This window comes from Panthera leo, chromosome B2, assembly GCF_018350215.1.
Source record: "Panthera leo isolate Ple1 chromosome B2, P.leo_Ple1_pat1.1, whole genome shotgun sequence".
In the NCBI taxonomy this organism is placed as follows: Eukaryota; Metazoa; Chordata; class Mammalia; order Carnivora; family Felidae; genus Panthera; species Panthera leo.
Window position 1 is genome coordinate 40,339,063 of NC_056683.1, and position 25,731 is coordinate 40,364,793.

At 41.5% G+C, this 25,731-nt stretch overlaps 1 protein-coding gene across 1 annotated transcript in view; it reads right to left on the minus strand.

The window, feature by feature from the left end:
- Window positions 1-15,250, minus strand: part of TRERF1 (transcriptional regulating factor 1) — a 226,275-nt gene extending 211,025 nt beyond the window's left edge. The window contains exon 1 of the mRNA XM_042938766.1: window positions 15,200-15,250. The gene's annotated coding sequence lies outside the window, so the exon portion shown is untranslated. The remainder of the gene's footprint in view (window positions 1-15,199) is intronic.
- Window positions 15,251-25,731: the final 10,481 nt, after the last annotated feature.

The window sequence follows — 25,731 nt, forward strand, 5'->3', positions numbered from 1 at the left end:
TGAACCAGAAACAAACGTGTTTCATCGGTTTAATGTGAAGATCAAATGCATGTAGATAATGGCTTTTAAAATGCCTAGTAAACCAAATGCAGTGTTTAGATCTTGTGTGGCTCTGATGTGAATAAACCAGTAGTTAAAAAGACATTGTTGAGATGGGGGATTAAAATGTGGACTTGATATAAATGTTAAGAGATTATCAAGGTGATATGATATATGTAGGTATCATACATATGTGAAATAGATATTATAGATGTGATAATGGCAATGTGGTTATGTTTCTCCTTTAGTTCTTATCTATTAGAGATGCATAATGAAGGATTTGGGGTGAGTGTAAGTTGAGGACTTATTTTCAAACACTCCAGCCCCCTCACCCCAAAAAGAGGGGATAAATATTGGGGCGCCTGGGTGGCTCAGTCGGTTAAGCGTCCGACTTCGGCTCAGGTCATGATCAGGTCCGTGGGTTCGAGCCCCGCGTCGGGCTCTGTGCTAACAGCTCAGAGCCTGGAGCCTGTTTCAGATTCTGTGTCTCCCTCTTTCTCTGACCCTCCCCTGTTCATGCTCTCTCTCTGTCTCAAAAATAAATAAATGTTAAAAAAAAAATTTTTTTTTAAAAACAAAATTAGTGAAATATGGATAATTGTTGAAGCTCTTTATTATACTGTTTTCCCTACTTCTGTTGAATGCTTGAAATATTTCAAATCGATTTGAAATAAATTTAAAAGTGAAATCATTGTCTTCTAAAACATTAAAAATTTAAGATTATCAGACATAGTCAATTACTATGAATTGTTAATAATTATAAAATGTTCTAAGCTATGGAAATACAGTACCGGCTTGGAGTATAGTACATGCAAAATGGCAATTTTAGTACTGTGAGACATTCGGGACCGGTCTTACCTGCCTTTGGGAGGTAAGCTGGCGGGGGGTAGGATGATGGGAATGGAATAAATACTGCAGAGGGCGAGGTGAACAAGTAATTGTTCAGGACCCATTCAACCATACAGAAGACAATGTACAGGAAGGTAAATGGGCAGAGGAATGGGTAACAGAGGAACAGGCAAATTTAAATTGGGGGTAGATTTTCCCCTAAAATACACATCTGCACAGAGCCACTTCAAAATTGAATGGATTAGGAATCAGATGCACTAGGCAAAATCCTCAACTCCCTACTTACCAGTTCTGTTACCCCGCGCGGAACTGTGGATCTAAGTTCTCTCCTTTGCAGTTTGGGTGCAAGACCTCTCCTGCCCCTTCCACTGTCCAGACTGAAAGTCTAGGGAATGCTATTGGCTTCCACAAGAAAAGGATCATATCTGAGGCCACGCTGCTTAGTTGCCTATCTCAAGAACAGATCAGAACTCAATAGAAATGGAAATGTATCCAACTCATAACCAAATAAAATGTTTTAGGCCCAGCGAACATTTGTTTATTGTTCTAGGAGTCTTTTGTGTGTGTGTGTGTGTGTGTGGATGTGTGCGTGCTCCGGATTTCAAACAGCTGGAATTATGTTTACATGTGACCCCGTTTTGAAATAAAAGTTTGTCTTCTTTGAGAGAAAATTTGCATTTCAGAGAAAAGATGAGACAATATATGTGGTAACTCTTTGAAGAAGGGAACCCTTCTGGATAATATGTTCCTTTATATTAAAGGTAGCTGGTGAGGAAAACTTCTTAAAAGCTGGAAAAACTGGAGGTATGGATAAATAGGAGAGAAGCATATACCACTATGCTTCCTGCTCTATCCAAGGCTGCAGGGTGAAGTCTCTGGAGGCAACATGACCAAGTCAAGGGACCATGTGTGCTCTAGGGATGAGTGAAGGATGTAAGGTTGTAACTAATGCAGTTGTTGACGGAGGCTCAGTGGTGAAGGCAAGTTAAAGCAATGAAACAATACGGTTGTAGGCTGTTACTCAGGCTCATTTCTTTATCCTCCTTAAATCTGTAACAACCCAAGCAGTGAAAGCAAAAAATCATGGCACAGAAGGGCTTATGGGGCTCCCATTTGAAAACCAATAAGATAGCATAAGTCACTTCAACCCCCAAGTCTGTTAAGGATGGTGTTGACAGAGCAGACCTTACTCAAGACAGGAGGCTAACTGGTGTTTGTGTAGTAATGCTAAGAGATTGCTATCTCAGGCAACTTTCTGGCCAGAGAGAGAAAATACGTTCCAGGCTATGAGAAGGTCCTCAGTTTAAGTCCTAGTTCCAAGAGAAGGAAAAAAAAAAAAGCTAGTATATTTAGTAGATTCTGAATACAATACAAAAAACAAAGAGGGACTAACTCTGGAAACCACTGCTAAAAATCCCCGCCCCTGCCCAGAAGTCATGCTGAGGAGTCACACATTTCAGCTCTGGTGTTAGTACATGGGTGGTGCTCAAGGGCTGTGGTGGCCCAGGATGCTTCCCAAATGGGTGGCTTTGTTAGCTGTTGAGGGCAAGGAAGGGAGAGAGAGATTAACTGAATTTCCTAGGGGGATGCAAATCTATTAAAAAGTTTTACATTGCACCACGGGGCAATTTAAATGTAAGTATAGATAACAGCTACTTTTCCAGAACCCCTATAGGAACCACAATTTTAAGAGGGAGAGCAAGAACCCATGAGTCCTGGCAGGAAACACAGGGGCTCGAACTCAACAAACTGCGAGATCGTGACCTGAGCAGAAGTCGGACTCTCAACTGACTGAGCCATCCAGGAGCCCCTGAAATTCTTAGTAATTTTTAAACAAAGCGTCCTACATTTTCATTTTTGCGCTGGGCCTCACAAATTATGTAGCCAGTCCTGTGTGCAAGGTTAAGGGAAACCAGCAAGGGAAGGTATTGTACCAGAGGACTAAAAGCGTGTGGAGCCTTTAACCATCCTTAAGACAGGGCAAAAAAGAGAACTATCTGGCATAGAGAAAGAGCTGTTAGTGAAGTTGTGGCTGTGGCTGTAGCTGTAGGAGAAGATCACACAATAGAAGCGAAGACCTTTGGTAGAAGAACAGCCATAGTCAACCCATAACCTGCAGAGAAGGAGGCAGGTGAATAGACACCCCGACTTCCCTCTGCTCCTCCCCTCTGATCTCTTGCGTGTGCCTCCCTTTGGTTGAACCCTACGGGAAACCAGAGGTTCTGGGAGCCCATTGACAAAATCAGTGAATGTTGGCCTGCCAGGGCACGAGGAACACTGGGGAAAAAATAAGAGCTAGTCTGGAAAGGGCCAAGAATATCCAGCTCAGGACTTTTACCTGAAATCTACAAGATCAGGGTTAAGAGTCAACAAAAGGGAAATATCACAAACAATGAACTTCAGTGAAGGAATTTAAATTTTTAAAGGATGGTCATTTGGTATGCATTATGCACAGGTTTTTACAAGCTCTCAAAAGAAAAACAAGATATTTAAGAATTTTCGAGAAAAGAGGCTTGGGTGGTTAAAGGAAGCATCATTAACCATCATCAAACCTGAGATTTCAAAATTTTTGAGAAGAACTGGGGGCCAAAATTCAAATTTTGCCGCTGACGCCTCACTCCCTTTACTCTTTTTCTCCTCCGCCCTTAGGTCAACATCACAACAGAAAGGTCCTTTGACAGGCAAAGCATCTCGCAAGTTGCTAGAGCCACTAGGGCAACCGAAGAGAATATAATCCAAAAAAGGATTTTGGTATAATTAAGTATTCGTAGATACCTTTTACCTATGAGGAACATCGAAAAACTCCTACAAAGGGCAAAGGGAGTGCATTATGTTGATTCGTATCTCTTGCAAATACTTAATTCCTCTGAACATTTTAGAGTATCTGGGTCACTTTCAAAAAAAGTACATATCACAGATTAATTTGAATCCCATTCAGAGTTCCTAGCTATTCAGAAATGGACTAAACTTAATTCCTCCATTATAATTTCCATGAAAAACCAAGATTCTGCTACAAATGCGAGTAAGATTACAGGGACACGCTTCATCTTTTTCCAAATTTGAGGCAAAAGTCACAGAATATAAAATCAATCATCTTGAAGTGTACGATTCAATGGCATTTAATACATTCACTATATTGGATCATCATCACCTCTGTCTAGTTCCAAAACATTTTTATCACCCCAAGGAGACCCACAGTAACCAGTAAGTAGTCAGTCCCTAGTCTCCCCTCCCCCAGCCCCTGGCAACCACTAATCTGCCTTCTGTCTCTAGATTTATCTACTGTGCATTTTTCACGTAAATGGAATCATACACTATGTGACCTTTATCTGTCTGGTTCTTTCACTTAGCATAATGTTTTTGAGCCTCATCCGTATGGTAGTATATGTCAGTCCTCTATTCCTTTTTTATAGCTGGATACAATCCCATTGCATGGATATACAACATTTTGTTTATGCATTCATCAGTTGGTGGACATTTAGGTTGTTTCCACCTTTTGGCAATTGTGAATAGTGCTGCTATGAACATGAGGGTGCGTGTACTTCTTTGAATACCTGTTTTCAATTCTTTAGGGTACACACGTTAAAGTGGGATCGATGGGTCATATGGGAATTCTATGTTTAACTCTTTGAGGAGTTGCCAAACTGTTTACACTAAATCTTTTTAAGGGAACTCACTGCTGGAAATCCCTTTAGAAGCACTCATTTACAATCGCTTGAAATCATACTTAGAGCAGCGAAGTCCATTCTTGTCTACAAAATAAAATACGGTCCAAACAAAATCTCTATTTGGGAGATCCTGTAGTTAGAAATTGACTTGAGTTCTTATAGTGTATTTAAGTTATTAGTTTAAAAAAGTAATAATATGTGCTTGTGAGACATTTTTAAAAAACACCAAGAGGCCCCTAGGTGTAGGCTTTCTTTTCTTTTTTAAATTAACAGATAGCTTGGGGCGCCTGGGTGTCTCAGTCGGTTGAGCATCCGACTTTGGCTCAGGTCGTGATCTCCCAGCTCTGTGAGTTCGAGCCCTGCATCGGGTTCTGTGCTGACGGCTCAGAGCCTGCAGCCTGCTTCCGATTCTGTGTCTCCCTCTCTCTCTGCCCCTAACCCACTCGCATTCTGTCTCTGTCTCTCTCAAAAATAATAAAATAAAACATTAAAAAAAAAACCAGATAGCAAAATTGACGTGTGTGTGTGTGAGAGAGAGAGAGAGAGACAGACAGACAGAGAGAGAGAAAGAGAGAGATCAGGGTACAGACAGTTCCGTTATCCACGCCAAAATCTCCCCGCTCCGTGCTATTCCGTGAGTCACATTCTCCACCCCCCCCCCATCCCTAACCCCTGGCAATCACTGATCTGTTCTCTATCACTCCTTTACTTTGCCTTTTTCCCAAATGTCATATAAATGGAATCACATAGTACATAATCTTTTGAGGCTGACTTCTTTCATGCCACATAATGTCTTTGAGACTCATTCATGCTGCTGCATATAATAGCTCCTTTTTATTGCTAAATAGTATTCATATTATACTAGCAAAAGTAAATATCACTATATAGTATTTTAATGCTAAGGAGTATGAATGTACACAGTTAATACACCCATTGAAGGACCTTTGGGTTGTCTCCTGTGTTTGGCAATGGTTTGGAATAAAGCTGATATAAACATTGCTGTGCAGGTTTTTGGGTAAACATAAGATTCATTTGTCTAAGGTAAATATTTAGGAGAGGGATCATTGGACCATATGGTAACTATGTGTTTAACTTTATAAGAAACAGGTAAATTGTTTTCCTAAGTACCAAATATATTCCCGCCAGCAATGAATGAGAGTTTTAGCTGTAGTTACTGTTTTTTCCCATTCTTAATAGGTATATGATAGTATCTCATCATGGTATAGGGGCACCTGGGTGGCTCAGTTTCGTTGAGTGTCTCACTCTTGATTTTGGCTCAGGTCATGATCCCAGGGTTGATCTCAGGTCACGAGCCCCATGTTCGATTCTGCACTGAGCATGGAGCCTGCTTGAGACCCTCCCTCTCTCTCTTTCTCTCTCTCTCCCTCTGTCCTTCTCCCCCACTCACCACGTATTCCCTCTCTAAAATAAAAAAAAAAAAGTTTTAAATAGTATCTCATCATGTTTTAATTAGCTTTTTCTTAATGGCTAATGATGTTGACCATGTTTTCATGTGTTTATTTTCCTCATACAAATTCACTTTGGTAAAGTGGCTACATGTTTAAGGCTTTTGCCTCCTGCCTTTTTAAACATCTAACAAACTACATATTTTACCTATTTATTTTACTTACTGTCTGTCTCCTCTATTAAAATGTAAATTCCAGGGGTGCCTGGGTGGCTCAGTTGGTTAAGCGTCCAACTCTTGATTTTTGCTCAGGTCATGATTACACAGTTCCTGAGTTCAAACCCTGCTTTGGGCTCTGTGCTAGATCAACACAGAGCCTGCTTGAAATTCTCCCTCTCTCTGTCTCTCTCTCTCTGCCTCTCCCTGACTCATGCGCTCTCTCTCTAAAACAAACAAAAAAAAAACCCTCAAAAATATGTAAGTTCCATGAGAGCAGGCATTGTGGTCTGTGCTGTTCATCGCTCTAACAGCTATAACTTAAGGTGCTTGTAACTTGCAGTATCTTATCCCCTGTAACAGTGCTTCACACATAGTAGATATCTAACGAATATCTATTGAATGAACGAACTAACACTTGTTGAGTATTTACTGAGTGTCAAGTGGCATTCCAGAAACATCATAATGCTATCAGATCTGTTGTTTTTGTTGTCATTTAATTACTTTATTAATAATTTTTATTTCTTCTTTGCAAGTCTTGTTCAACAAACACACCAAGTGGTTACTATATGTTGTGTCAGTTACTGTGCTAGGATTTAGGGATAAAGCGAAAGCTACCATTAAGAGACAGGTTGATATTGTAAGGTAAGGAAGGCACTGTGATAAAGATATATATGCACAGGAACCTGTCAAAGCACCGGGGAGGAAAACCAAAATCAGATGTAAGGCTCAAGGAGAGCTTTCTGGAAGAGCTGATCACTTGAATAATCTTAAGCAAATAAAATGCTTGGCTTATACTTATCCCATACTATTAAGCAGACTTAAATTGTAAAATTAGTTTTGCTCCCACTTATAGTGATATAAATTATCCAGGAAGCACTATACTTTTTTTTTCAGTTATATTTATTTCTGAGAGAGAGCGCAAGCTGGGAAGGGGTAAAGAGAGAGGGGAACAGAAGATCCAAAGCAAGTTCTGCGCTGACAGCCGCGGGGCTCAAACTCACGAGCTGTGTGAGATCATTACTTGCGCGGAACTCGGTCGCTCAACTGATGGAGCCACCCAGGTGCCCTGGAATGGAAGCACTTTTTTTTTTTTTAATTTAATGTTTATTTATTTTTGAGAGAGGGGCAAACAAAACACAAACAGGGGAGGGGCAGAGAGAGAGGGAGACACAGAACCTGAAGCAGGCTCCAGGCTCTGAGCTGTCAGCACAGAGCCCCACGCAGGCCTCGAACCCCACTAACCGTGAATCATGAATCTGGGCAGAAGTCAGACCCTTAACAACTGAGCCACCCAGGCGCCCCCTGGAAGGACCATATTTTAAATAGACATTGGAAACAATCAAAAGGCGTTGTCATTGTTTCCTATTACGGTAGGTACCTTACTTTAAGGATCATAAGATCTCAACTCTAACAAGATGGTTTCCTCGAGCTTTTTTTTTTTTTTTTTTTTTTTAGTTGGGTTTTTTGTTTTCCTACCATTGAATTTTGAGAGTTTTGTTGGATATGTGATTTGAAAATATTTTCCCCCTGTCTATACCTTTTCATTCTTCTAGTTTCTTTAGCAAAGCAAAAGCTTTTCATTTTAATAAAGTCCAATTTAACAATTTTTCTTTTAGGGTTTTGGTGTCACATCTAAGAAAGCTGCCCCTAATTTCAAGTCAAGAACATTTCCACTATATTTTCTTCTAAAAGTTTTATAGTTTTCACTTTTACATCTATGATCCATTTTTGAGTTAATTTCTTTTATTTTTAATGTTTATTTATTTTTGAGAGAGAGAGAGAGAGAGAGAACGCACAAGTGGAGAGGGGCAGAGAGAGAGAAGGAGACACACAATCCCAAACAGGGTCTAGGCTCCAAGCTGTCAGCACAGAGCCCAAGGCGGGGCTTGAACCCACAAACCATAAGATCATGACCTGAGCTGAAGTCGGACACTTAACTGACTGAGTCATTCAGGTTCCCCATTTTTTAGTTAATTTCTATATCAAGTATGAGATTGAAGTCGATTTTTTTAAATTTTAAGTAGGCTCCATGCCCAACACGTGGCTCAAACTTGCAACCCCGAGATCAAGAGTCGTATGTTCTACCAACTGAGCCAGACAAGCTCTTGAGGTCAAGATTTCTTAGGGCTTTTTTGTGGGATACTTTTGCATATGGGTGTTCAGTTGTCCCAATACCATATATTGAAGACTCTCCCTTGTCCATTGAATTGCTTTTGTACCTTTGTCAACAATCCACATTTTGTCAATTGCTGGACATCCTATTCTGTTCCATTGATCTAGGCCTTCATCCCTCCACTGACACCACATTGTCTTAATTACTGTTGCTTTACAGTAAGTCCTAAAATCAGGTACACTGATTCTTCCCACTTTATCATTTTTTTCAAAATTGTTTTGGCTAATGTACAGCATAGGAAATATAGTCAATAATATTGTGATAACTGGGGCAACTGGATGGCTCGGTTGGGGGTTCGACTTCAGCTTGGTTGGGTGTTCGACCTCAGCTCAGGTCATGATATGACAATTCATGAGTTCGAGCCCCGCGTCAGGCTCTGTGCTGACAGCTCAGAGCCTGGAGCCTGCTTCGGATTCTATGTCTCCCTCTCTCCCTGTCCCTCTCCCACTCATGCTGTCTCTCTCTCTCTCTCTCAAAAATAAATAAAACATTTAAAAAATTTAAAAAATATATTGTAATAACTTTTTGACAGTTGGTCACTAGATTTATCATGGGGATCATTTCATAACGTATAAAAATATCGAATCACCATGACGTGCACCTGAAAATAATATGATATTACATGTCAATTATACTTCAATAAAAAAATTTGTTTTGGCTATTCCGGCCCCTTTGCCTTTCCAAACAAATTTTAGAATCAGCTTGTCTGTATCTGCAGAAATCCTATTGGAATATTTATTGGAATTACATTACATCTATAGGTTTACCTGTTTAACTAAATCAAGTATTCTAACCCATGAACACAGTATGTCTCCATTTATTATGTCCTTTCGTTTCTTTCCTCAGTGTTTATAATTGTCAGCATACAGATCCTGTATAAGTTTTGTTAGATTTATACCTAAATATTTTTTTAAAAATTTTAAATGAGGAGTGCCTGGGTGGCTCAATTGGTTAAGTGTCCGACTTCAGCTCAGGTCATAATCTCATGGTTCATGAGTTCAAGCCCCGCATGAGGCTCTGTGCTGGCAGCTCAGAGCCTGGAGCCTGCTTGGGATTCTGTGTCTCCCTCTTTCTCTGTCCCTCCCCCGCTCGTGCTCTGTCTCTCTCTCTCACACACACAAAAATAAACATTAAAATTTTTTTTTAATTTTTTAAATGATATATATTTTTAAAATTTTGGTTTCCAGATTATTCATTGTAATACATAGAAATATCCTTTTTTGTGTGTGTGAGTTGACTTCATATCCTGTGGTTGTGCTTAATTTGTTTATCAGGACATATTTTTGTAGATTCCTTGGGATTCTCTACAGGACATCATGTCACTTGCATATAGGCACATATCCTTTCTTTCTAATTAACATTCATTTTATTTTCTTCCTCTGTCTTATTTTACTGACTAGGACTTTCAGTACTATATCAAATAGGAATAATGAGAGAGGACGTCCTTGCTTTGTTCCAGATCTTAAAGGAAAGCATTTAGTCTTTCACCATTAGGCACGATGTTAGCTATAGATATTCTGTAGATTTCCTTTATCAAGTTAAAATTCCCTTTTATTTCTAGATTGCTGAGAGTTTTTATCATGAATAGATGCTGGATGTTTTCAAATACTTTTTCTGCATTATTTGATATGCTTTTGTCAATTTTTCTCTTTTTAATATAGTGAATTACATTGATTGATTTTTAAATTTGGAACCAGCCTTGCATTCCCAGGATAAACCCTACCTGGTCATGCAGTATTACTGTTTGTATATATTACTGGATTTGATTATCTACTATTTTCATGAGGATTTTTGTGTACTTTTCATGAGGGATATTGGTCTATAGTTTTCTTGCACTGTCTTGGTCTAGTTTTGGTATCAAGGCAATTCTAGCATCATAAAATAAGTTAGGAAGTGTTCCCTACTCTCCCATTTTCTGGAAAAGATTGCATAAAATTGGTGTTATTTGTACTTTCAAAGTTGGATAGAATTCACCAGTGAAAACATCTGGGCCTGAAGGGGTTTTTTGTTTGTCTGTTTAAAGTTTATTTATTTTGAGAGAGAGAGTGACAGAGTATGAGCAGGGGAGGGGCAGAGAGAGAGGAAGAGAGAGAATCCCAAGCAGACTCCATACTCTCAGCCCAGAGCCCAACATGGGGCTTGATCCCACAAACCCTGAGATCCCACAAACCCTGAGATCATGACCTGAGCCGAAATAGAGTTGGTCACTTAACTGACTGACCCACCCAAGTGCCCCATTTGTTTGTTTTAAGATTTTAACTTATGGATTCAATTTCTTTAATATATATGTTACCCATTTCTTCTTAGGTGAGTTTTGGAAGTCTGTGGCTTTATAAAAAAAAACAAAACAGATTTTATTTATTTTTTTTTAATTTTTTTTTTTAACGTTTATTTATTTTGAGACAGAGACAGAGCATGAATGGGGGAGGGGCAGAGAGAGAGGGAGACACAGAACCGGAAGCAGGCTCCAGGCTCTGAGCCATCAGCCCAGAGCCCAACGAGGGCTCGAACTCACGGAACGTGAGATCGTGACCTGAGCTGAAGTCGGACGCTTAACCGACTGAGCCACCCAGGCACCCCAAAGTAGATTTTATTTTTAAGTAATCTCTACACCTAACATGGAGCTTTGACCCACAACCCTTTCTTTTAAAAAAGATTTTAGGGGTGCCTGGGTGGCTCAGTCGGTTAAGCATCTGACTTCGGCTCAGGTCATGAGCTCACAGTTTGTGGGTTTGAGCCCCGCGTCAGACTCAGAGCCTGGAGCCTGCTTTGGATCTTGTGTCTCCCTCTCTCTCTGCCCCTCACTTGCTCACACTCTGTCTCTCTCTGTCTCTCAAAAATAAAAAAAAATTAAAACCTAATGTTAAAAATTTTTTGAAATGAAAAAATTTCATTTTTTAATGTTTATTTATTTTGAGAGAGAGAGAGAGGGAGAGAGAGAATCCCAAGCAGGCTCTACACTGTCAGCACAGAGCCCAACATGGGGCTCTGTCTCATGAATCATGAGATCATGACTCAACCAACTGAGCCACCCAGGCACCCTAAAAAATATTTTATTTTTAAGTAATCCCTAACAACAACAGGAAGCTTGAACCCACAACCCCAAGATCAAGAGTCACATGCTCTACTGACTGAGCCAGCCAGGCACCCCAGAAGTTTGTGGCTTTTAAGGAAATGGTCCATTTCATCTAAGTTACTGAATTTATGTAGGTAGAGCCGTTCATGATATTTCTTTTTACTATCTGTGGGGCTATAGTAATATTCCCTCTTCCATTACTGATATTATCAATTTGTGTCTTTTTTTTAAATTGTCAGTACGGCTAGAGCTTATTAATTGAATTCATCTCTTCATAGACCCAGGCTTTGATTTCATTGATTTTTCTGTTGTTTTCTGTTTTCAATGTCATTGATTTCTCATCTTTATGATTTCCTTCCTTCTGCTTACATTGTGTTTATTGCACTCTTCTTACTTTCTTAAGATGGAAGTTCATTCTGTTGATTTGAGACCTTTTTTCTTTTCTAATACAAGCTTTTTAAATTTATAAACATTATAAGCATTTATAAACATTATACATTCCCCTTTAGGCACTGCTTTAACCTCATCCCACAAATTTTTATGTGCTGTGTTTTCCTTTTTGTTCAGTCAAAGATACTTTAAAATATCTTTTGGGACTTTCTCTTCAATCCGTAGGTATACTTAGGTGTATGTTAATTTCCAAGAGTGTGGAGATTTACTGGTTATCTTTCTGTTGTTGATTTCTAGTTCAATTTCATTATGGTTCTATAAAGAGAACATACTTTATATGATTTAAATTCTTCCAAACTTGTTGAATTTTGTTTTATGACCCAGGATGCGGTCTGTCTTGATGAAGTACTTACAAAGAACGTGTATTCTGCTATTATCAGGTGGAATACTTTATAAATGTCTATTAGATCCAGTTGTTTGATAGTGTAACTCAACTCCTCTATATCCCTGCTGATTTTCTGTCTAGCTGTATCATTTATTAATGAGAGAGGAGTAGGGGCGCCTGTCACCCCTAGTAGGGTGGCTCAGTCGGTTGAGCGTCCAGCTTCGGCTCAGGTCATGATCTCGCGGTCCATGAGTTCGAACCCCGCATCCGGCCCTGTGCTGACGGTTCGGAGCCTGGAGCCTGCTGTGGATTCTGTGTCTCCCTCTCTCTCTGTTCCTCCCCTGCTCATGCTCTGTCTCTCTCTCTCAAAAATGAATAAATGTTTAAAAAAAATTTTTTAAATACATAAATAAATAAATAAATAAATAAATAAATAAATAAATACATGAGAGAGGAGTAGTGAAATCTCCAGTTACAATTGTACATTTGTTTGTATTTTTGCTTCATGTGTCTTGAAGCTCAGTGGTTTGATGCATATACACTTAGGATTATTATGTCTTCTTGACAATTTGACCCATTTATTATTACATAATGTCCCTCTTTATACTTGTTAATTTTTCTTGCTTTAAAGCCTACTTTTTCTAACTTTTTATATATTTGAACGTATATTTACCATTTTACTGTTTGTTTTCTGATTTTTGTTCTTCTGTTTCCCCTTCCTTATTTCTTTTTGATTATGTGAATCATCTGATGAAATATATATTAGAACTTTAGATATGCCTTCATGAATCCCTGAGGTTCTGTTCATTTTTTTCTTTTTTTCTCTCTGTTGTTAAGATTGAATCATTTTATTGATTTATCTTTAAGTTTGTAGACTCTTTCCTCTGTCATCTCTATTCTTCTATTGAGGTCATCTGATAAATTTTTATTTTAGTTATTATATTTTTCATTAAAAATCTTTCCATTCATTTCTTCTTTATATCTTTGCTGAGATGTTCTTTGTACCATTTGTTTCAAGAATGTTCATCTGTGCTTCTTTGAGCACTGTTATAATAGCTGTTTAAAAGCCTTGGAGCACCTGGGTGGATCGGTAGATTAAGCATCTGACTTTTTTTTTTTTTTTTTTATCTTAGAGACAGAGACAGAATGCAAGCAGGGGAGGGGCAGAGAGAGAGGGAAACAGGGAAACAGAGGATCCAAAGCAGGCTCTAGGCTCTGAGCTGTCAGCACAGAGCCGGATGTGGGGCTCGAACCCATGAACCATGAGATCATGACCTGAGCCAAAGTTGGATGCTTAACCGACTAAGCCACCCAGGCGCCCCTCATTAAACGTCCCACACTTGATCTTGGCTCAGGTCATAGTCTCACGCTTCATGAGTCTGAGCTCCACATCAGACTCTGTGCTAACAGAGCGGAGCCTGCTTGAGATTCTCTGTCTCCTTCTCTCTCTGCCCCTCTCCTGCTCTCTCTCTCTCAAAAATAAACATTAAGAAAAGTCTTTGTCTCATCGTTACATCTATATCTCCCTAGAGTTGGTGTCTGTTGATTGTTTTTTCCCCTTATTAGTTGAGATTTTCCTCGTTCTTTGTATGCTAATTGATGTTGGATTATATCTGGGACATTTCTAAGACTAAAAAACAGGAGGCCTCAAAAATTAGGATTGATTAGTATGCCTTTCAGGCTTAACTGAATTCTGTAATATCATTATAAACCAGTAGAATATAAGAGAGGATTGGGCATACTTAAAAAAAGAATAACAACCACACATACACTACACATGCACACAAAGGTTCATGTTGAACTCTTGCTTTTTAGCAAATTAGTAAGAGTATTGCTTTTTTTTAGGCAATAATTATTGTACTGATATGCAAGTTAAAATACTGGTTAAAATATTTAGATGTCTTTTAATGTTTATTTATTTTGAGAGAGAGAGAGAGAGAAGGAGTGAGGAAGAGGCAGAGAGAGGGAGAGAGAGAGAATCTCAAGCAGGCTCCGAGCTGTTAGCACAGAGCCCCATAGAGGGCCCCATCTCACGACCATGTGATCATGACCTAAGCTGAAATCAAGATTCCCACCCTTAACCTACTGAACCATCCAGGCACCCCTAAAATATATTTTGATAGCTGAGCCCCTTTCCACTAGGCCCATGTTACCACAGCTTCTCCTTCAGGAAACCCCAAACCTGTCTTTTATCTAGCCTACCCACCTCTGTTCCAGGGCTGTGGTTGAAGAGTGTTCTGGTTAGCCAACAGCAATGCCTACAGGTCATTAAATATTTGGAATATCACCTCCACTGGTACCTTATATTTGTACAGCATTTTAGAGTTTACTAAAGATGTTTACATATATTGTCTGAGTTAAGCTTCATGCTAACTCAGAGATCAGTAAGGAAGTACTATGACCATCAGAAAACATCTTAATGATAAAATTAACACATGATTAGTGTGGCAAATGGATTACTATTGGGGAACTGTAGGCTCAGAAAGATGATCACTTATCCAAATCACATGGTTATAGGAGTTAGAGTCTAAATCTCTCACAGCTCTGAGAATGATACATGTCTTTTTTTTTTCCAAATGTTTCTTTATTTTTGAGAAAGACAGAGCCCATAAGTGAGGGGGGAGAAGGGGAGAGAAAGAGGAGGAGAGAGAGAAGTGGACAGAAGATCCGAAGAGGGCTTGGCACTGAGAGGGGAGAGACCTACATGGGGGCTCGAACTCAGAAACCATGAAATCATGACCTGAACCGAAAGCAGACGCTTAACCCACTGAGCCACCCAGGCGACCCAAGAAAGAGAAATGTCTTCAGTGCCCAGTTGGAGGGAGGAAGATTTCACACCGGGCTGGGTACATCTAGGAAAGCAATTGCAGGAAGGAGGTACTGTGCTGCGTGCTGAGGGACCGGTGCATCCGGTAAGCAGAGAACAGCAAGGTTCTCTTACTCAGCATGTGTGAAACGTGGCCCAAATGTAGTAAAATATCCCATTTGCACTAACCTTTCAAGACTCCTTCTCTGGCGGTACTGGAACTGAACGTCCCCAAGGTTTGGTCACAGAGGGCTCTTGGGTGGACCTCTCCTCTATTACATTGCTTTCTCAATCCTTGAATAGAAGGTGAAGAAGTCTTAAATATTATTCGCAGCTCCTCAGCTACTTTGCCAAGTCCACAAGGCTTATCCAAGGCAGGAATGGTGTTCTACATCTAAACATGGCAACCGTAGCCCTACAGTTCTTTGGGTGCCTAATAAAAAATTAGATACAGGACTTTGGAAAGAGCTCTGTGAGAGTCCAGAAGCCTTAACTTCATCAGCTTCACAGTGCAGCTGGCCTTGAACAATACAGGGGTTGGCTGAAAATCCACGTGTAACTTTCGAATCCCCCAAAACGTACCTACTAATAGCCTATTCTGGACAAGAGGTGTTATTGATGACATAAATTGTCAATTAACCCGTATTTTGTATGTTACATGTATTGTGTACTGTAACCTTGTAATAAAGTAAGCTAGGGAAAATAAAATGTTAAGAAAATCCTAAGGAAGAGAAAATACACTTACTGTACTGTAAAAACATGCACGTATTATGTGGACTCTCGGATTTAAACCCGTGTTGTTTAAGGGTCAACTGTATACATACCTGTGCTTAACAGTAGTGACAGATCTTATAAAAGGAGGAGAAATTATTCAACTAAATAACACCGAAGTATTTTTCACTGTATATTCACCTCTGCTTGACTGTAATTTTAAAAATCAGCTAAAAGAGGGGAGCCTGAGTGGCTCAGTCTGTTAAGCATCCAACTTGAGCTCAGGTCATGATCTCAAGGTCCATGAATTGGAGCCCCACATCGGGCTCTGTGCTGACAGCTCGGAGCCTGGAGCCTGCTTCGGATTCTGTCTCTCTCTCTCTCTCTCTGCCCCTCTCCTGCTCGTGCTCTTTCTCTCTGTCTCTCAAAAATGAATAAATGTCAAAAAAAAATTATTTTTAACTGCTAAAAGAAACTATCCTATTAACAGCCAATTAATTCATAGATTATTTTTTTAAATAGTACCTGTGCTTCCAGGCTGTTTTTTTTTTCCCTCCCCAGTAATTTTTAAACAGTTTTACTGAGATCTAGTTGACATGCAATAAACTGCTCATACCTGAAGCATACAATCTAACTTTTCAAATATGCATATACCTATGAAAGCATCAAGGTAATGAATATATCCATTACCCTCAAAAGTTTCTTTGTGCCCCTTTGTAATTCTACCATCCAGCCCCTCCTCTGCCTCATTTTTTTCATATATTTTAATCTACTTTCTTAGTTGTTTAAGGCAGAAGGATACATTTGGTCCCTGTTATTTTATCTTGTTCAGAGTAGACATCTCCAGGCTTTTTTTTAACAGAGAGAAAAATGTTAATCCAAATATGAAGGGGTGAGGAGATGCTTCTTCAGAGTAAGTATGGTTTTGAACAGAGAATGTAATTTTTTTTTTAATGTTTTATTTATTTTTGGGAGAGAGAGGGAGGGAGACACAGAATCCAAAGCAGGCTCTGGGCTCTGAGCTGTCAACACAGAGCCTGACAGGGGGCTCGAACCCAAGAACCACGAGATCATGACCTGAGCCCAAGTCAGACGCTTAACCGACTGAGCCACCCAGGTGCCCCTTGAACAGAGAATCTAGAAGACAGACAATCCAAGAGAAGTCTCTGATCTTAAGAGCAAAGGTAAAGAACACGCCTAAGAATTATGTCCAGTCCAAAGGGGTCTTTCTCGGCAAACTCATGGATGCACTTTGGGATGTGGTCATCAGTACAGAATCATGTGAACAAAGAATATGACAGACTTTTCTCCCCTACTTGACTTGGCATAAATCCATAATGAAATTGATTTTGGTTTCCGTTTGTGCTGAGTGTGTACTTGTGCCCCGTCGAAGTTTCTATATGAATTCAATAATTGTTCAATTCTTCACTTCATCAACAGTGTTCACTGAACACTCACGGTGCTATGGAACAGAGTCACTGCGGGGATTTGCAAAGATGCTTGTATCCTCCCTCACCCTCTGCCGAGGCTCTGGCAGGTGCCAAACTGCTTTGTCATCCAAGGCTGGGCCCACATGCCCCTTCCAGGGCCACCCAGTCCCGTTCTTATTTCCTTCCAAAGTGCTTGCCAACTATAGTTAGTTCTTAATGAACACTCTTTCCTGAATATCTTGTCATATTATGAAATATTATTCCAGTCTATGTAGTCTTATGAATGAGATCATAAATCTCTTAAAGGCAATTACATATTCATACGACTTCTTAGTATCTCTGTCCTCATCACAGAGCCTAATGCAAGTTGATATATATTTATTTTCCTATTATATCCTTTCTCTCTTTCTTTTTAAGTAAACTCTACCTCCAACGTGGGGCTTGAACTCACAACCCCGAGATCAAGAGTCGCATGTTTTACCGACTAAGCCAGCCAGGTGCCCCTATTATATCCTTATCATATAATTAACACTTGTTCACATTGGAGACGTTCATTAGGGGAATGAGAGATAATGCAGACAAGCAAAAAGGTTTTTAAATTACCTATAATTCTACCATCCACAAATAAGTACCGTTAACATTTTGTATAAGGTGTACCCTAAGCAGGATGTATATTTGTCTCGAGGGAGCTAAAATTTTAATGGAATGAATTGAAATATACACAAGTAAGAAGGGGTAAGTGGATGAAGATGTGTTCCTTGTGGCCCAGGGTGGGCATCATAAGTGGGCTTTTATTTTTATTTATTTTTTAGTGTTTATTTATTTTTGAGAGACAGAGTGTGAGCAGGGGAGGGACAGAGAGAGAGGGAGACACAGGACTTGAGAAGTCCTGGAACCAGCACCATCAGCATCACCTGGGAACTTATCAGAAATGCAGATTCTCAGCCCTATCCTAGATCTACTGAATCGCAAACTCTGGGGGTGGGCCTAGCAATCTTTGAGTGTGTGTTTTAATGTTTATTTATTTTTGAGAGACAGAGTGACAGTGGGGTAGGGGCAGAGAGGGAGGGAGACACAGAATCTGAAGCAGGCTCCAGGCTCTGAGCTGTCAGCACAGAGCCCGACGTGGAGCTCGAACCCATGAACCGTAAGATCATGACCTGAGCTGAAGTTAGACACTTAACCAACTGAGCTACCCAAGCACCCCCACCATCTGTGTTTTAATAAGCCCTCCAGCTGATTCAGATGCACAACAAAATTGAAGACCACCAACTAAAGAATACGATTGAATCTTATTCATTGCTGAATTCTCTGTCTCAGCTCCCGGTGCCTAGAGGGTCAAAAAGAATGTGTTAAATCAAGAATACAAACCACCCCTTAGAGATGCATCAATTTAAAAAATTATTTTTAGGGGCACCTGGGTGGCTCAGTCGGTTGAGCGTCTGACTTCGGCTCAGGTCATGATCTCACGGTCCGTGCGTTCGAGCCCCGCGTCGGGCTCTGTGCTGACCGCTCAGAGCCTGGGGCCTGTTTCAGATTCTGTGTCTCCCTCTCTCTCTGACCCTCCCCCGTTCATGCTCTGTCTCTCTCTGTCTCAAAAATAAATAAACGTTAAAAAAATTTTTTTTAATTATTTTTATTATGGTATATTTCTCATAGAAATACATAAATCTATAACGAGTACCTAGTCTATCCCGGCACTATTTATAGCAAATTAAATCTTAACAGCTTGACACATTTCCTTCAGGTATTTTTTCTAGAACAAAAACATTGCAGCTGCAACTGGAGGCTTTCTGTGCATCCTTTTCCCACCTTCATTCTTCTTTCTCCTTCTTTAGAAATAACCAAGATCGTGAAGTTAGCAGTAATCATTCTTGTACATATTTTATGCTTTTACTACATATTCATGTATCTACAAACAATATATGGTACCGTTTTGCAAGTTTTTAAACTATTTGAATGGTGTCACATTCTACATACCCTGCAATTCGCTTTTCTGTATTGTTTTTAAGATTTATCACGGTGCAGACACAAAGCTGTGATTCATCATTGCAACTGCTGTATAATATTCCCTCGTATGAACATGTGATGATAGATGGATCTGAACTTCTATTAATGACATTTATATGTCTCCAGTTGATTTAGTTTGTCATTGTTAAAAGTAATGCCGCCACAAACATACACATCTTCTAGTGCAACCAAGTAGTGTTTCCCTAAGGTGTAGCCCAGAGAATAGACTTGCTGAGATATAGGAATATGAGCATTTCTAATCTTTTTTTAAAAAACTTTATTCATCTGTTTTGAGAGAGAGCATGCAGGGGAGGGCTAGCGAGGGAAGGAGAGAGAATCCCAAGCAGGTTCCGCATCGTCGGTGCAGAGCCTGACACTGGGCTCGAACCCATGAACTGTGAGATCATGACCTGAGCCGAGATCTAGAGGCAGGCGTTTAACTGACTGAGCCACCCAGGCACCGCAACATTTCCAATCTTAATAGATAAAATCAGTGCTCCTCAAACTGGTTGTACCAATTTCTCCACCTTTCTTCCAATGTTTGGTATTGATGGACTTTTGGATTTTTTCCAATGTGATGAGTATGAAATAGCATCTCATCGTTGTTTTAAATCGCGACCACCTTAAATTCTAGTGAGGTTGAGCATCTTTTTATATGCTCATAGGCCATTTGCATTTGAGAGATATTAGCTAACACATATTCACACCATTATAAATCCTTAACATCATCTCCACTCCTGAGAGTTTTGATAGGGAGAAAGCCTGAGGAGTGGAAAAAGCCCTGTAGAGATAGGAGGAGATGAGGTGAGGGGAGCTGGCAGGCCCAGGACTGGCCTGGCCAACTGTCACTTCAGTTCCATTTCAGTCCCCCAGAGTGGAGTCCTAAGGCCTGGGAGAGGCTGAGGGAGAGAGGAAGGTGTAGTCAAATCTTCACTGAGGAAGGCTTTTTCTGGTCCTGAGCTTTGTAGCCTTTTTTGATTCAGGACTAGTTAATCCACTTTTTTTCAATGAAAGATGTACATCGCTACTAGGGTGTGTTTGGGAAATTTGGGGGGATTTTTGATTATCACAATAATCAGGGGATTGGCATTATTGGCATTAGCGGATGGAAACCAAAGTGCTATATTTTCCTTCCATGTATGGATCAGTCCTACCCGACAAAGAATTCCCATGACCGCCTCCCCACCAACCCCCCACACACACCTTTCAAAAGCCCTACTGGACATTTATCTGGATATTAGACCTGTCCAGAATGGTCAAGCCTAGTACCTGTCTCTGTTTTCCATGTCATCACAAAGTGTTTTGTCGTGGGTTTACACTGACTGTCCCAAGAATGCAAACCACTACTTAAACCGAGAGAAGATTCTGATTTTGGTTGGTTCAGAGCTTTACCAAGATAATCCCCCCAAAAGTCTGTCACCTGACAGCACTGATCACGGTGTTTAAGCCACCAAGACAGTGCGCACTGGTATCAGTCTCCGATTGAGGTTACCCCCTTCGTGGTGACTCTATGTAGAGATGCAAACGTCTGACCATTTCATTATGCTTTCTATGATAGGCCTACACATTTTATGTAGTTTTATGATAAACTTCTCTTCTTCTATTTCTCCTTTATATTCGGGCATCATAATTATTTTCAAATTTTGTGTGTAGAATGATCACATTACCTGTGAATTTCACTTTGCTATTAAAAAAGGACATTACGGGGGCACCCGGGTGGCTCAGCGGGTTAAGCGTCTGACTTCAACTCATGGTATTGCGGTTCGTGAGTTCGAGCCCCGCGTCGGGCTCTAGGCTGGCAGCTCGGAGCCTGGAGCCTGCTTCGGATTCTGCGTCTCCTTCTCTCTGCCCCATCTTGCTCACACACACACTCTCTCTCTCTCAAAAATAAATAAACCTTTAAAAAATTAAAAAATACCAAATGTCTTTTTTAAATTTTTTTTTTAACGTTTATTTATTTTTGAGACAGAGAGAGACAGAGCATGAACGGGGGAGGGTCACAGAGAGAGGGAGACACAGAATCTGAAACAGGCTCCAGGCTCTGAGCTGTCAGCACAGAGCCCGACGCGGGGCTCGAACCCACGGACCGTGAGATCATGACCTGAGCTGAAGTCGGACGCTTAACCGACCAAGCCACCCAGGCGCCCCCAAAATGTCTTTTTTAAAAAGGACACTACAAAATGTTTATGGACAACCGGTGAACTCATTGCCACCTTAATAAGGAAACTTAGGCTAAGAGAGGGAAAAAACCCACAAACCTTCCCTTAGCTTAAGATGGCACGGGGGCGGGGGCGGGGGCGGGGGGGGGGGGCACCTGGGTGGCTCAGTCGGTTAAGCCTCTGACTTCAGCTCAGGTCATGATCTCGCGGTCCGTAGTTCAAGCCCCGCATTGGGCTCTGTGCTGACGGCTCAGAGCCTGGAGCCTGTTTCCGATTCTGTGTCTCCCTCTCTCTCAGACCCTCCCCCGTTCATGCTCTGTCTCTCTCTGTCTCAAAACAAATAAATAAACGTTAAAAAAAAAAAAATTAAAAAAAAAAGATGGCACAGGGGGTAATTGAGAGAGGACAGCTATACACAATTGCTGACTGGCACCAAATCTAGACTCTTTCCATTAAGCCACTCTACCTTCCAAAGCCATGGCCTCCATGCAAGTAACAACAATTAAAATACCTTACACTTCACGGCACCTGGTATGTGCCAGACATGGTTCCTAAGGGTTTTATGTTTGCTAACTCTCTGACCCTCACAACAACCCTCTCAGGTAGGCACCATTCTTTGTTGTGCAGATGAGGAAACCAATCAGTGCACAGAGAGGTTAAGAGATCTTCACAAAGGCACACAGCTAATGTGCAACACAGCTAAGATGATCCCTGGCTCCCTGGCTCCTCATCCCTTCGCCGTGTCGTTTCAAAAACAGGGTCAGGAAGGTGGGCAAACCCAACTGAGGCATTTGGGCTGTAGAAATGGAGGGAAATAGACACACGCAAGCAATGCCATAGCTCAAGTCATAGAATGTCTCCGGAAGAGCTTTGGAGTTTTTGTGGATCCCCTGACACTGTATGAAAACGATGTATCTCGGGGCGCCTGGGTGGCTCAGTCGGTTAAGCGTCCAACTTCAGCTCAGGTCATGATCTCACGGTCCGTGAGTTCGAGCCCTGCGTCGGGCTCTGGGCCGATGGCTCAGGGCCTGGAGCCTGCTTCCGATTCTGTGTCTCCCTCTCTCTCTTCCCCTCCCTCGTTCATGCTCTGTCTCTCTCTGTCTCAAAAATAAATAAACGTTTAAAAAAAAAAAAGAAAACGATGTATATCTGTGTGCGTGTTGGCACATTATTTTAGTGAGCAAGTTCATGGTTCTCATTTGATTCTGAAAGCAGTTCTTGGCCACAGAAAAGTTAGAACCACTGGGATAAAGAAGTATCAGCAGGACTTGGTAAGCAGGAGGATGTAGGCACAGACATTCCCAACAACACTGGTGTGCAGGGACAGGTTGAATGCTGGGACAGAAACTCCTTTTGCTAGAACTTCTCCATTCTTGGGCATCTCCATCTAGGAGCAACCTCTCAATTTCTGTTTACCCCAAAAGCAAACCCTGAGAAAGTCGGCACGCTACACAAATAAGATCCTTTCTGTATGTTCGGTTACACACAAAAGATCGGAAGGCACTGATTTAGAGGAAAGGGGGAGAAAGAACCATATTTTAAGAGCACAAGTGAGGTGGAGGGGCGCCTGGGTGGCTCAGTTGGTTAAGCATTCGACTTTAGCTCAGATCATGGTCTCACGTCTCGTGGGTTCGAGCCCCACGTCTGGCTCTGTGCTGACAGCTCAGAGCCTGGAGCCTGTCTCCCTCTCTCTGTGCTCCTCCCCTGCTTGCACTCTGTCTGTCTCTCAAAAATAAATAAACATTAAAAAAAAAAAAAAAAGCACAAGTGAGGTGGAAAGAGCCGTTCAGTATCCAAATGGCTCCCAAGCTTTTTCTGCCCCAACACCTCAGAGGACATAGAGAGGGCACAAACCACCAGGGGCCATATCACGATCTGATGTGCGAGTAACAGCTTCCAAGGTTGATATTGTCAATGCTCCTCAATGCTCCGTCACCCGAGCCCACCCAGGAGGCCACCTCCAGCTTTGGTAGAAGTCCCTGTATACACACCAACAATTTCACATCCCAGACACTTGCTTCTTGTCTGCCTCTGAGCTTTCTCTGGCCCCAGTATCACATCAGTTCACACTGCCAGGGCTAACCCTCACTGAGGACGGGAGTTAGTGAATAAGTGCCTCGGCGTTCCCACCCTCAGTGGGACAATCCTGAGGTGTGTTTTACACAGCCTTTCAGAGCATCCCCAGTGGGATGCCCGCCCCACCCCCCGCCCCACCTTCCAGCTGCCCACAGCAGTCGCCTGCTCACTGATGCATCCTTTATTGACATTTTCCATACCTCGTGTCTCAATTTCCCAACCACACACTGGGCTTCCTGGGACCAACTCCAAAATAAACTCCATCCAAATCCTTGTCTTAAGGTCTGCTTTTAGGGGAACCCAAGCTAAGACAGTCAGTCCCCTTAGAGATCGGGTGTCAGCCAAGAAGTGTTGCTAAACAAGCAGGGCCTCTGGCAGACTTTGGCGCCTATCTTGCCAGATGCACCAAGAGCATGGCCCGGTTGGGGATGGGGTGCTCACAGGACCCTTGTGGGATGAATCTAAAGCGCTCCAAAACCGGGCGGGGGGTGGGAAGCATTCGTTCAAATCCTTAAATGAGAAATTCTATCACGGAGGACCTTGTAACTAAAACGGCTGCATGTAGTGGGGCCTATCCCGGGATAGATTTAAAGCAGAAAATTTCAGAGAGGCAACTTATAAATAAGCCTTCAAAGAACAATCTTGTGCAACCAGGCCCTCTGCAGAAGGTTGTGTCCTGGCTGAGGGAGAGAGGGGAGTCAAATTCCAGCCTGCATTCTGGTCACCAAGCCGCGCGCCCGTGTGAAGGGTCTACCTTTTATGAGACTTTTTTTTTTAATTAATGCTTATTTATTTCTGAGACAGAGAGAGATAGAGCATGAGTGGGGGAGGGGCGGAGAGAGAGGGAGACACAGAATCCGAAGCAGGCTCCAGGCTCTGAGCCGTCAGCACAGAGCCCGACACGGGGCTTGAACTCACAGACCGCGAGATCATGACCTGAGCCGAAGCCGGACGCACAACCGACTGAGCCACCCAGGCGCCCCAGGGTCTACCTTGTAAAATGTGCACAAAGGTGGGTTATTCACACACGGCCCCGTGTGCATCCACCAAGGTCTTTGCTGATTCACTCTAAAACATCAGCTAGGTTTCATCCTCAGATCCAAACTATCATTGCCAGCAATATATTCTTTATAACAATATTCCACTGATCTAGAACAAAAGCAATTCAAAAGCCCCGGGGCTGTTTGTTGTAATGGAATTTTCCTCATGTGAAAAAGTAAGCACTGCTGTCGTATTATTAATGGAGTTTATCCTTTTTTTCCACCCAGTTGACAGCTTTAGTATCGTGTTGGCACAATTTATTCTGCTAAATGATTAGAATACTTCTGTCACATTTCTATCTTCCTTTTCTAAATTGGAAATGCGTGTATTCTTGCCGCAAAGTCCGACATTTAATGAGATTTGAACTTGTTTGCTTTGTGTTGAATGGGCTTAACCCCCTGCCAGTGCCCACTCCCAAGTCTTTGTGTTGGGGAGGCCCCAGTTATGGGGGCAAATGGATGGTTATTCTCAGCAATAAAAATGAGCAAATAACGTGAAAGCACCCATCCCTCAAAAAGCAGAAGAGTGACCTCTGTTTGACCTTGAGGTCTGTGCGCTGAAAAGTTCCCTAACAGACAAAACAAGCTTTGAGCCAGAAAGAAAGAGAAAGATTGCTTACTTTCTGATTACTTTGTTTAAACCAACCTCCTCTCTAGTTTATAATCCTTTACGGGAGCATATTGAGGAGGGACAGTTTAAGGTCTGTTTAGAGCGGAGAAGAATCATGAAATAAACAATTAATATTTAGGAAAGGGGCCCGGAACCCTTTTTGTAGGCTTTTTCTTCTCCCCATTTAATGAATAATAGCCGTGGTCTTAGGCGTCCCATTTATTTCTATTACTGTTGTCACATATTCAGCGGTTACACTCTTTGTGCTATTTTGGACAATCCGAAATTAGGGGAATTCATTGGAGTAAATAATACCATGATTTCTGCTGGCATGAGTCATATATAGAATATATGACTGTCCGTTCCAGTAACAGGAGAGCAAATTCAGCATTTACATTTTATCCTGGCAAAGTGGTTTTGGAACTGTTGTCTTGGGCAATTTTTATTTTATTATTATTATTTTTTAATGTTTATTTTGAGAGGGCGGAGGAGGGGCAGAGAGAGAGGGAGACGCAGAATCCAAAGCAGGCTCCAGGCTCTGAGCTGTCAACACAGAGCCTGATGCAAGGCTCGAACCCACGAACCGCGAGATCATGACCTGAGCCGAAGTCGGACACTTAACTGACTGAGCCACCTAGGTGCCCCTGCCTTGGGTAATTTTTAAAATCAGTCAGTATTCCTTCTC